A 10,875-nucleotide genomic window follows, 5' to 3' on the forward strand; every position below is an offset into this window, starting at 1 on the left:
TTTCATAAGAAAGTTAGACTATATCCTCTTTCCTAACAACAGAAAAACATTTTTAAAACTTAGGACTGACGTACAAAGCCACTTGGAATGAGATTAAAAGAAAAAGTAACAGCAAACGAACGAGTTTTATCCGAAGCGCCTGAAGCAGTCGAGGCACAGTGACGTGGACGGTGTCTCAGCCATAAACTGGACCAGGAGGAGGAGCGACATCATACCTGAATGTCATATTCCTGCCTGAGGATTCAACATCAGGGGAAATGGCTAAAAAAAAGCCAGCAAGGGAAAGATGCAACCACCCCCAGCTCAAATGCTAAGAACTTAAAGTATCACTTATATTCCAAATCCTAAAATCAAAAGCAAACATCCAATATACAAATAATTTTTAAAGGGGTAACCCTGTAGTATAAATTGACTATATTAACCAAAAAAAGCTGTTCTTATTCATAACATTTCCATCATCGAAAAGGTTTCCATCGCAAACGTCCCTCCTTTTCTTCCTGTTGAGCAGCTTTTCTGAGAGCAGCCGATCCCGTCAGACCAAATGAAGCCGAAGCATAAACAATAGATGCCTCCGAATCACTTTCCCTGACCGGCTGCCCACATCCTGCTTCACTGGAAAGTGACAGCAAAAACAATAGCTCACCAACATGGATGTTAATAACGGTGGAGCCACGCTTCCCTTGGGGTTCCTCAGCGGAGCCCCGCCTCCCTGTGGGGGCGTGGGGAGCTGGGGGACGCGGGGCGACTGGGCGAGTCACCCAGCACAGCGAGGCTGGCCAAGGGGGCGGGGTGGGACCCCCACACCACGTCTTCCCACTGCAAAGGTGAAGCATTGCTCCCCTCTGTGGACCCTTGGCACGTAGTGGGTACAGGGATGCTGGGCACATCCCTGGAACCCTTATGACAGCCCCCCAAATGGGCCCTAGTTTTTCTTAATTTAGAGATGAGGAAAACGAGGTCGAAGACAATGACCCGACTGAGGTCACATGGCCCGGAGGGAGCTGTGACGGGCTCCGAAGGTGGCCTGTCTCAGCCTCCAGTGTGACCTCAGGTCTCCAACTATCCAGACGTCACTGGTCCACGCCCTGCGACGGAGGCGCTGAGCACCAATCCAAATCCCGCACGAGTATTCTGACGTCACATCCGGCATGTTTAGGTTCAGTTACGTGCAAAGACATAAAAAGGAAGTGACAGATTCCAGAATAGTCAGGGCTTTTCTACAGAACTTTCTATAGACTCTCGCGTTTGGAGGAACGCGGTCCGGTGTCTAATTGGCAATGTGTCCTGCTCAGATCTGGACAGTGCCCACCCCTGGCACTTCATCCTTTCCCAAAGCACCCCCCACCCCCACCCCGCATGGCTCTACAGACTGAACTTCGAATGACAGACGCCACCTTTCAGCACAGTGGCACTACAGGTTCACGAATGTTTCACTAATTTTATGAGTACCCTCACAAAAATGCATCAGAGTGTTAGGAAAGTAGCTATTTTAAGACGTATTACAATTATGGACTTCTGCAATGAGGATTCTAGCTAACTAAACCACAATATTCATGAGTAAATTAGGTTGTTTTAAATCAAGCAAAAAAAAAAATCCCTTTCCATATATTAACACACCATTCGGACATGCTCAGAGAGGACACATACCTAAGGGTTTGTCCAGGCTTGGCAAGCATTACCGACTTAATAAAACTTTCTGCCTCTGCTATAGAAGGTTTCACAAGGAACTGAAGTCTTAGCTCTGGGATCGTTATTCGGTACTTCGGTCTGAGACACTGGATGCTGAGAGAGTCCTCCGTGAGAAGTGTCGGCCAGCCTTGTCTGACCAGGAATGCACTCACGTTCAACACCTGTGAGCAGAGGGAGCCTCGGAGACGTTTCAGATGTTTCGAAGGAGCTCACCACGTCTAGGAATAAAATACTAAAACTGAACCTAAGAACTCTGATGCACAGAGATACTCTGTGACCTATTTGGGGATTCCTTTCCTTATATTTTTCTCCGTCTTCCCAAACTTCCCCATTTCTTCGAAGAAAAGAGCAAACCACACAGAGGAATGAAAAATCCACGGAGTCAAAAAAAAGCATGCAGCCTTTTTTTTTTTTTTTTTTACACTATCCGGAATTTTCCTTTGAAATATAAGGATGGAAAAAGCTGCAAGAATTGGCTTCCATCTTCCCCCATGCTTTGAACAAAATTTAATTTTACAGTTTATTCTAGCTAAGTACAGCAACCAACTGCTACGTGGTACGTCTGATGAAAATTTCTGTAGGACTATCATCACCGTCATCATCGTCATCAGCATCATCATCACCATCGTCATCGTCATCATCAAGGCTTTCCCAAACTGAGGCTTTCCCATCTTACACTCGCTAGGCCCACACACGCACAGTCTCCCTCATTATCCGCATCACTCGCCGGATGGTACATTGTCACAGCTGATAAACCTACACCGACACATCGCGATCACCCCAAATCCACAGTTCTCATCAAGGTTCACTCCTGGTGTCGGACATTCTGTGGGTTTGGACAAATGCATAATGACACGTGTCTGTCATTATGGACACACATAGAGTAGTCTCACTGCCCAGAAGCGCTCTGTGCTCCACCTAGTTACGCCCCCTTAAACACCGATGTTATTACTGGCTCCGTAGTTTAGCTTTTTCCATTGCTGAAGGTCGTACAGTTGGAATCATACAGTACGTAGCCTTTTCAGACTGGCCTCTTTCACTTAGCAATGTGCGTTTAAAGTCCCCCCAGGTCCTGTCAAGGTTCGAGAGCTCATTTTTTTTGCGCTTAATATTATTCTATTGTTTGGATGGATCACAGTTAATTCATCCATCACCTACTGAAGAGCCATCTTGGTTGCTTCCAAGTTTGGTGATTATGAATAAAGCTGCTATAAACCTCCACGTGCGGGTGTCTGTGTGAACGTAAGTTTTCACCTCCTTTGGGTAAATACCAAGAAGCATAAAGGAATTTCTCGAATAATTTTTTAAAATCTTAATTTAAGATATAAATGAAATGGGAAAGTGATGGGAAGAAGGGATGTAGATAATTGACAACCTCCTCCTCCATTCTTTCCTTAAGCAAGTGTCTGTTTAATCTTGCAGGCCTGGGGAAAACCGTGCGTGGGAAAACTTGGTTTAATTTTCAAAAAGGGAAAGATGATGAAATACCTATATCAAGAAAAAAATACAGAGTTATTAAAATCCGATGCACGCTCATTTAAAGACAGAGAACTGGTTACTGGCCCATGGAGCGCAGATGGTGTGTGGTGAGCCCATTTCATCTGAGGCAGCGTTACAAAGTTGACACACCAGGCAGTAGCTGAAGCCACAAGCTACATAGATACAATGTATTTGGCGAGTTTTGTGGTGGCCTCTTAGGGTCGCAGAGAGTCCTGCTGGGGGAACGAAGCTCGTCGGTCGGGGGACTGATTTCTAGGCAGATGAGGGACTTAGTGTGGGACTCAGCCCTGTCCAACACGCCCATCGAGATTTGGTAAATAAAGCCAAAGAAAGAGTGACGAACCCACGTCAGGCAGAACTGAGTATGCCAGATGACAGACTCGGATCAGAGGTGACCTCGCGGAGAGCGAATGAAGAAGTGTTGATAAGAGTATTAATTTAAAAAGGGACAAGTGACAGGGGCTTTGCCTAGGTCCCAAACCCTGATTCTACGAGGGGAGAGGGCAGGAGCAGGAAGGGTAGCCGGTCTTGGGTGACATCTGCCACTCCGGGCTGCTCGGGAAGCACCGGGTCCCCTCCCAGCAGCCCGAGCCCACTTGCCACTTGGTCAAAGTGACGGGAGCTGTCAGCTGCTTGCAGGGAGGGGCCGCTCTGCCTCGGGAAGAGGAGAATCAGCTGTCTTTACATGGAGAAAAAGATCTTAGAATGTGGCCTCAGAAGTCCACGTAATAAAGGTGAGGCAGGGACACAGGGACATTGTATCAATAACAACAAATTTTTAAAAATCAGAGCTATCATAAACAAACAAACAAACAAATAAAAGGAACGCAGAGGGTCCCTGGTGGCTAAGCTCCCTGTCACTGGGAGTGTTCACGTGGACCTCGGGGCCACCAGCGCTCGGTGCTAACAATGACAGAGAGCCGTGCAAAGCTCATGCTGATGCCCAGATGAGCAGGGCCTCTGCCATGGCAGCTCGGGTGGCCAGCTTCCTGTCGTGCATCCCGGGGAGCGTGGGACCCCAAAGATGGGATGACCATACGGTCCCCCGCACGGTGCTCCTGAGAGGGCGGAGGCTGAGACCCCGCCTTCAAAGGCTCATGTGACCCCAGCTGCGGGCGGGGTCACCCCGCAGCCAACAGCTGTGGCCCTGGAAGACCGTGGAAGAAACAAGGCGACAGGAGGGAGAGAATTTCCCATGGGCCGTTCCCCCTCCGCCCACCTCGGACTTCACCCAGGCCGGAGCAGGGTCTGGCCAGGACCATGTTTTCAAGGCGTAATTAATACAACTGTTTACACAGAACATCTGCTGGTCACAGTGGGCTGCTGAGTGCACGACACAGCTGTGACTGGAGCGAGCTTGCAGCCCCGAGCTCCTGAGCTGCCTGGGGAGCCGCAGCCTTTGTGAGGCGCTTGACGTAATCACACTTAGCAAACTAGGCCGGGCGGGTTCGAGGGAGGCTTTGGGGGCCGGCGCCTCCCGTGGTCCATGAGCGTGGGAAGCTGGCCCAGGAGCCATTCAGATCGGCCGCCGAGCCCACCATGAACACCCGCTTCTTTCTGAGGAAACGGTCAGCCCGCCGGAGGGCACGGAGTGTCCCATCCCACGTGTCTTCGGAAAAGTGAGCGAGGAAGGACAGACAGCACGGACGCAGCCCACCCTGTGAACACAGCAGCCCGCTCGACACACGGCCCCAGCCGAGCTTTCAGACAAGTCGTTCACCTACTCCCTTCCAGCAGAAATGCTCCAGGTGCTGTATGCAGATGAGAATGGAGGTTCTTTGTCTTTCTGTTTTTTTGGGGGGTTCCACATCTGTTCATAGAAGTTGGCAGGAGACTTGGGAGCGATGACGAAATCCATACTGTGCTTTCCATACTGTGCGAAATCCATACTGTGCAGGTCCTGGGAGCTTCACCCTCAGAACTGCCAGCAGGACGATGCCTCCGACCCCTGCCCCCCAGCCCCCACAGAAGCGCGTGGTCGCTATGGACACAGCTGGGGGTTCTGCTCTCAAGGGGGAGCCCCCGCTGGTGGCAGCCAGGTACCCCTCGAGAAGGTGGCTCTGGTGGTGGTGGGTCCTGCAGCGTCCGACCGTAGCTGTCAAGGCTACAAGGCACAGAGAGCTCTTTTTCTAGCTGGCGCCAGAATTCCAAGTGATTATTTCACCTTTTACAGAAAAAAAGAACGTCCTCGCTCTCGTGGCTTGTACCATCGCACTGGCTTCCAACTCTGACAACCGGACGGTAGCTTTTAATTTGTAAAAAAACATAGCATTAAAAAGAAAAAAAGATCACCCATCCCATGGCCCCAAACAAGATGAATCAGATGGGACTGTCCTGCCCCAGAACGAGCATCTGCTGGATCACGTGACACTCCTGTGTGCTCGATGGGATGTGGGGTAAGTCAGCCACAATCTTCACGGCATTCTGGGTGTGGAAGCCTGATCCACTTAACTCTATGAATCCACAGAGGACTCCAGAGAAAACCACACCCCGCCACGTGTGAAAAGCTCGGGCGAGGAGGAGAACGCAGGATTATTTTAGAAATTGATTTTCATTTCCTTTTTGAAACCACGGGAAAGAACAGTGCGAGGTCTTTTCCTCGGAGCCGGCGTGTGGCATCTGGCCGAATGCGGGCGAGGCGCTGTCGCAGGCTCTGTCATCCGTTCCTCCCAGAGACAGCCAGGTGGGTCGGAGGCTCCTGTTTTGCTCACTACCGCCTGGAAATCGGAAGACTTTGGGAGTCAGGAGTCAAATCACTTGATAACTGGCTCACGGACGCCTGAACACCGTCAGACAGGGGGCTTATTTCAAAACCACTGTCACGATAAGTTACACGTGCTCAGGTTTTCAGTCTTCACCGTAAAAGCCGTGATAGAGGGTTGCCCTGTAAGACAGCTGAAGAGATGATGAAGGAGAGAGAGACGAAGAGAGAACGAAGGCCGAAAGAAACGCTAGAATTTAACCAGGAGGGGCCGGGCGGGAGCCACTTCTGAGCGGGGCCGGGAGCTGCACTGGGAAAGGATCAGACAACGTGAGGCACCTGCAAACTCAGCTGTTCTGCGTTGTTTTTAAACTGAAGTGTTACGTTTGGGTTTGTGATGTGAGGCTTTCAGGGGTCGAAGGCGAAACAGGCCCGGTACCCTGGGAGGAAGTAGAAAAGCGATTTGAAGAGCCGAAGATCTTTGGGGTTCTGGATGAATCAGCCTCGTGGGCATTGATGGACGGGCCTGACGGGTGAGGAGGTGGGGCCTCTGAGTCTCCGAAATGACATCCGTTCCTTGGGGCACCTTGGTGCCTGGAATAGAGGTTGTGATGTGGTTTCTGTGACACCTTACGGGGGAGACCCAGAAGAAGCGGGCAGGCAGGAGGATTTGATATGGAACTGGCCCCCCCGGACACGGGGAAGCGGGGTGGGGGAGAGGCTGCCTGCGAACGGGGTCGCGGTATGGAAGCGTAGAGCAGGGAGGGCGACAGCACAGAGATTTGGGGCCGGGACGGGGGGAAGAGAAGTTATTGGTTACAGAACAGCGTAAGGACCCAGCCAGCAGCCTCCATGAGCGCTCAGATTTCACCTCTGAGGAAAACGAGCCCGAAGGCGCGGTTCAGTCAACAACAACGGCCGGGGAGCCGAGAACGGGGCTCGTCATGGCACCAAGGCGCGTGTTCGGTCCTCCGAACGCTAAGCCGGGTCTGTCCTAACGGGACTCAGCCGCGGGACTGTGCCTGCGCCCCGTCTCCACTCCCAGACGCGCCCCACCGCCAACAAACAGCGATCGAACGCGTGACAGACCCCTGCGAATGAACGAACAGCCACCGCGGACGGCGACGCAGTCGGCCCCCACGTTTTCTCGATCCGACGTCACGTGAACCGCTTGGAAACAGAGCCAACGGCACGGTCATCCGGTGACTGCGGTCAGTCAGAGGAAATTACTCAGGCACGTGTTCGCCCTGCGACGCCTGCCCGGCGTCGTTCGTGGAATTCTGATGGGCAGAGCCAGCGCTGCTACGAGGCAGAACCGAGGGTGGCCGGACCTCGCAGGCACCAGGCAGGCAGGACGCTCACCTCTCCACCCCGGACGCGAAAGCAAACACCTTGTGGACCGATTGAGTCAGGTGTCCATTAAGGGACGCAAAGGCACTGGAGGGCTTTAAACAATGTTATTTCCAAAGAGTGGGAATTCATCATGCTGGGGCAGGCACTAGCCCTTCCCATGGTTCCCACGAACGGCCGGCGTCGAAACCCGCTGGACGGAGGAGTGCTTTGTGGTCCGAGCAGAGCTGCCCGGCTCCGACCTGCACGCTGCTCGGCGTCCGCCCTCAGCAGCCGATGCCCTGGGCTCCTACCTGCCGGTGTGGACGCGGGCTCCGGATGCACACGATGTCTCTGCGTGTGCGCACGGGCTCAGCTACGAAGACGTAGCCGTCACGGGTGTGTTATTTTCGCAGTGGCCCGCTGTGAACCTAGCCCTCGGGGCCCTTGTCACCGCCCTTGTGACTTTTTCTCTCCACTTGGAGATTCCGTTCCTCAGACTTTGCTACGTTTTGTTCGCACCCGTCCACAGTCCCTTTGAGATAAGCTGCAGAATTACAACTGCTTCTTGCGATCAGACCCTGTAAGACTAAGAGCTCCGAAGAAGACATGAAAGAAATCTCAGTATCGTCTTCTGCAATTCAGCGTGAGTAGAAGTTTCATGGCGCAAAGGCTTAGGTGCAGCCTGGGTTTCCCTTTTGTGCTTTGCTGGCCTCAAACTGGGTCTCCATTTTCCCTTCTGTGAAAAGTGGAGAGAAACAACACTTTCTCATCCCCGACTAGAAGATATCCCTTTACCTGTGTGCGTGTGCGCGCGTGCGTGCGTGTGTGAATCTGTGTGTGTCTCTGCGGGTGTCTCTCAATGGGATCCTTTGAGTCAGGTATTAATTCTCTCTCGGCACAAATCCGGAAACCGAGGCACTGAGGCGGAGCTGGCCCAGACTCCCACAGCTGCCCTCAGCGGGCGGCAGTCACTGGAACTGGGGCTGTGTCTCTCAGCGGTCAGGGACCACCCAGCGCCCACCGAAACTGTTTCAGTGAAATGGACCCTCTGTGCCTGCCTGTGACACAGAACGGACCAGAGCCAGCCTGCTGGGCACACACTGAGGCCAGCTCTCCCGACTCGCCCTCACGAAGAGAAAAGGAAATGGAGTTTTAGGAAGGTTAAGTGACTGGACCTCTTGAATTCTGCACGGTTACTAAAAGACAAGCTCCCCCGCGGGGGTGGACCCAGCTTTGCTGGGCTTGAAACTTGTAAGTGTGGGGGCGGGGAGGGCTAAAGTTTCCAATACGTAATGGGGAGCCGGGCCCTGTGCCCACGCAAGACAGGGCCCTGGAGAGTGTCATGAGCTTCACGGGAACCAGTGAGGACAGCAACGGGCTGGCCTCATCCGGCGGCCAGCTCCTCAGCCTCGGGGAGGTGGCTTTCCGTAAGTATTTTTTTCTCTCTCTTTAGAGAAATGCAAGCCAGAGATAAGGGAAACCAGAGCTCGGGGTGCTGGGGCTCGGCGGCCCCCCGGGCTTGTGTGTGCGTCAGACCCTGCAATGCCGCCTGCTGTGTGCCCCGGGGTTCGAGGCCTGACCCCGGTCCCATCGGGAAGTCTTCCCACCGCGCTTTGTGTTTCTGCCTCCAGCACTTAACGCGTGAAACTGCTGACTCGCTGGGTGGCGGCGTCTCCCAGGTGTGCGTCCCACGTGGTGAGGGCGCACGGCGGGTCTGGAGAGACCAGGCGGGCAACGCCGCAGCCAGGCACGGAGGAGAGTCACAAAAGGAGAAAGTCGAGTTAGTGTCCCGAAGGAAATGGCCATCTTTGGGTCCATACCTGCAAGGAATTTCCACTGGAGGACAGAGGACAGAATTATCGGGACCTTCAGCCGCAATTGGAAGAAGGGACTCAAAGAGGAAGCTCTCTCCATGTGTTCCAGAGTGTTCGAAGCGGCTTTCCAAGTTTGGACGTTCCCCAAACTTCCTTTCTTCCTTCCTTCCTTCCTCCCTCCCTCCCTCCCTCCCTTCCTTATTTCCTTCCTTCCTTTCTTCCTCCCTCCCTCCCTTCCTTCTGCTTCACTAAAATGAGCATCCATAAATTCACATCGGCATGAGTCCCCTGCCGAATGCGTCGGGGTCTTCCCAACGTTTCAGACACGTCCGCCTCGTCTGTCTAGAGCCGCAAACATAAGCCCACCATCAGCACCGTGCGCTTCCTTCTCTTCACTCTGCTTCCGAAACGGATCCAAGACGCCTGCACGGATACGAAGCCTCGGAGCGTGGCGCGCGAGGGGACAGTGAAGTGAGAACGGAAACCGTCGGCAGGCCCTGTAGCGGGCCCCTCTTCCTGGCTCCACCCTGGTCTCCCAGCAGAAACCAGGACCTGGCCACCGGCCTCCAGCCGAACGCGTCTCCAAGCTGTCGGCTGCCCCAAAGCTAGATCATTGAACACCTCTCTCCGACTGACGGGCCCTCCTCCCGTGACGGTCCAGCCTGTCCTCAAATGGTCACTTCGACGGTAGGAGGGCTCAGGAAGTGCTGTGCAAGCCTCGCAGACGTGGCACAGACGTGACAGTCGTGTGAGGCAGCTGCCTTTCGTGACTTACGGAAAGCCACCTCCCCGAGGCCGAGGAGCTGGCCGCCGGGTGAGGCCAGCCCATTGCTCTCCTCACGGGTCCATGGAAACTCACTTCTAAGGTTCATTTCCAAAGGCATAAATGTTATCCCAGATGTCATCCTGTCCAGCAGCCCCCTTGAGGAAACACTTTTTCTTTGTGATGGGGAAAACATAACGTCAACGAGCCACAGGACAGTTCTGAACAATAAGTTCCAGTTTTTACACGTGACACGCGCCAGACACTGGTCGTACTGCGTGCTCCCGGTGGGTGCCCCTCCTGTCCCCTGCCTGGTTTTGCCATCATCTGCAATTTAACCGATGTTGCATGGAGCCAACTGCCTTGTGTCCGTCGGCACCTCTGCGCTGCTCGGCAACACCCTAGGCTTCCAGAAACTGTGGCAATGACACAGGAATGCACGGTGCCGCCACCGAGCCTTCAACTCCGCCCCCAGGAGAAACTGAGACTAGTCAGTCCTCGGATCATAGGTCCAATGATAACCCTCACGCCCTGCCATTAAGAATACTCTCCTCGAAAACAAAACAAACCCAAAACTCTAAACGGGCAAAAGCCAAGACTCTAGCAAGAAATCTCCCTCAAAATTAGAATCGGTACAAACGCAGTTTCCTCCTCGGACAAAACAAATCACTTCTTCATTATTGACTGTCAATAGCTAGGAATAGAAATTACTGTTCCCGGAAGAGAAAACTGTCTCACACCACAAAAAGTCAAGGACAGGTAAAGACGAGGACAGGTAGAGACAAGGACAGGTGGAGCGGAGGCTGCACCTCGCAGCAGTAAGTGCCCCAGAGGTGTCCGTCAGGACCAAGAGAGGAGCAGTGGACAGGGGTCTGCATTCGGCTACTGCAGTCGCCTGTGTGATTTATTACTGACCCTGTGTCACCAGTTTGGGGCTCTAACTTAGCCAGGCTTGTGACTCCGAAAACAAGCAGAGTAAAAATGACCCACACAACTCATTGCATTTAAGAAGCACAGAAATATTAAAATTAAAGGAGTAGGAGGCAAAATCTATGAGAACGGATACTCCGGAGAGA

This window comes from Pteropus alecto, unplaced genomic scaffold (genome assembly GCF_000325575.1).
Source record: "Pteropus alecto unplaced genomic scaffold, ASM32557v1 scaffold21, whole genome shotgun sequence".
Classification (NCBI taxonomy): domain Eukaryota; kingdom Metazoa; phylum Chordata; class Mammalia; order Chiroptera; family Pteropodidae; genus Pteropus; species Pteropus alecto.